The sequence below is a fragment of the Macrobrachium nipponense genome, chromosome 2 (assembly GCF_015104395.2).
Source record: "Macrobrachium nipponense isolate FS-2020 chromosome 2, ASM1510439v2, whole genome shotgun sequence".
Lineage (NCBI taxonomy): Eukaryota > Metazoa > Arthropoda > Malacostraca > Decapoda > Palaemonidae > Macrobrachium > Macrobrachium nipponense.
This window is the reverse complement of record NC_087201.1, coordinates 38667480-38669979: the sequence shown is the minus strand read 5'-3', so window position 1 is coordinate 38669979 and position 2500 is coordinate 38667480. Positions and strand designations below refer to the sequence as shown.

The following is a 2500-nucleotide window of genomic DNA, read 5'->3' as shown; positions in this document are numbered from 1 at the left end:
AAAATGAAAATTGCACCATTTTTGTTGAGGCTCCTGTGCTGCGAATAGAACTTTCTATACAGGCTTCTTCCCGTTGAAAATAAAATGAACAATTACCATCTCAAAATACTCTAAATAAGCTTACGTATACTATATATTATTTTGAAAAATATCGATCAGTCATGATAAAATAATGATGATGATAATAATAATTGTCATTCATGATAAAGGAACATGAGGGAACAATGGGGCCTGCCACCTCATTCCTTTAAATGTATTTTTCATATATTTCTTAAGTAATAAGAAATCTCAACGTTTGAAGCCACCTCCTGTAAGAAAAACGACTGTTAGCTAATAATAATAATAATAATAATAATAATAATAATAATAATAATAATAATAATAATAATAATAAATGCACGATCAATAAACTTTTCAACTTTCATTTGGTCTTCATGTTGGCATTTGGTATCGTCACTCATTAGCCCTTCCAGTGAAACTTTTACTTACTTAGTTATAGTTGCTGTGGCCTCCAAGGCAGTGTTAAGATTCGTAGATTATACAAGAGGACTCTGGCCATTTCCAGAATCCAAAAGAGCTTAAGGGGTCATGATTCGTAAAATAGTTTACAGCTAATGATACAATTATATGTACAAATTTAAAAAGGTAAAACAATACAAATATTTGGATTAAGTCATTCAAGTTAGAAAAATTGACCAAGCCCCCCCTTTTCTTTTCATTTCCCTTTTGATAAAACAAGGGGACTTTTTTTTTAAAGGAAAACTACCTGAATCCAGCCAACTATTCGTCTAGTAACTCATATATTACATCATCTTATAAATTCAGGAACTTGAGTTTAGCTTACAAACACAAAGACTTGAATTGTACACTGAAGGTCATAGTCTTGGCATATCTTGGCTGCGAAGTAGTTGGAAGTCAGTTCTTGTAGTTTATAATGCTGTGAAGAAATAAATATTCATCTGAGGTAGACACCGAGGCTGCTTTACTTTCCACATTGTGTTCATCGATCTTGGGATAGCCTGTACCTATACGGTTACAAAGCTTCATCTTAAAGGCTTTATGAGGTTATGGCGTTTAATGCCGTTACTTCTCGGCCATCTTTGGGCAAGGTGTTTAACCAGTAAGCTTTCCATGCCAGAGTGCCGCTCTTGCGTCTTGTGGAAGTCTTCTAAATCAACGGCAGATTTCCTGCTCTTTAGTCAATCTGGTTTATCTTTACGCCAAAGGCGGTTCCTTTTGGAACGGGCCCAAATATCTAATGTCCTCAGTGCGTACAATACCGAATATTCAGTCCTACTGAGGCAACCAGGTTGCATACCCACCATAGGAAGTAGTCTACGCTCGATGAAGCCGTTCCATTCTAAATTAAGCTTTATACTACTTTGGGTTACGTTTTATCAGATTTTATCAGTCTTTGATATTTCTCTCGTTCATTATCCACAGTATAATTAAATTAACAAAATTGTTTTTCATACGTTTTCACAGAGCTGCGCTAGCCAACTATCACAGAAGTTCTGTTATCTCACAATGAGCGTGCCTAAGGTGCTGGTATTTACTTTTATTATTTTATTTATAGACACCTATGCAAATCTCTGAAAGATTCAAATGATGTAAATGAACAAGATTAGGAATAGCAAATACATCCTAGATCTTTAATGACGACAAAACCCTCCAAAAGAATCAGTAATAAAGGGAGCAGAGTTGTCTGGAAAAAATAGAAAGAATTCATTCGCTGCTGTACAGTTCCAATACGGAAACTAGTTTTGAAAACTGAAATGAACTGGATTTTACCCCGGGACGAAGTATAAAGTATGACACTTCAGCCATACTGCCATACTGATTATTTATCTCTGTGGCTTGTAGGCTTGCTCTTTGGATATCAACTTTTTTTATAAACAAAATGCCTCAACTGGGATTTGGGGCTAAAGCCTTGGGCGGCTGTTTCCAGCGGCGCCTATGTTTCTTGTGCGCTGGTTTTGTTGTGTGTTAAGGTTGTGTTAAGCAGATCTAACAGTTATACATTTTTGAGCTATGCAAGTATTCTGCTTGCATGAAGATGGGCAAATTTCGCGTGGATTTGTGCCTTTAATGTTGTCACTGTGTGAGATTTTAAATAAACCTCTTCTGTCTTATATGGTAGCCCACAAGATATAGTAAATGCTACGTCTGAACAGAAAAATGCTGCTGAAGGGACAGAAACTTTCTTGCTTTATGGGATGTGACAAGGAGGATGAAAAACCCAGTACCCACCTTTCACAAAATATACAGAAAGAAGCAACTGATCCGGGTTTGCAACAGCCAAAAGACCCAGGAAAAGATGGGGGAGCTCGAATGAAGAAGGACTGTCAACGAAATCGTTTTCAAATGTGTCCACACAAGTCCTTCACGTGCTTCATGAGATGAGCTAATTTTTCGGAGATTAAAGAGCAATTCTGGTTAAAAATGCTAAGCTAGTTTAACAGTCTTCCATGACTAAAGTCCTGCTAAAATCACAGATTAG

At 36.5% G+C, this 2500-nt stretch overlaps 1 protein-coding gene across 3 annotated transcripts in view; it reads left to right on the top strand.

Annotated features, from left to right (window-relative positions):
- LOC135220532 (alpha-tocopherol transfer protein-like) overlaps positions 1 to 2500 on the top strand; it is a 205471-nt gene that overhangs the window by 147930 nt on the left and 55041 nt on the right. The gene's annotated exons all lie outside the window — the stretch shown is intronic.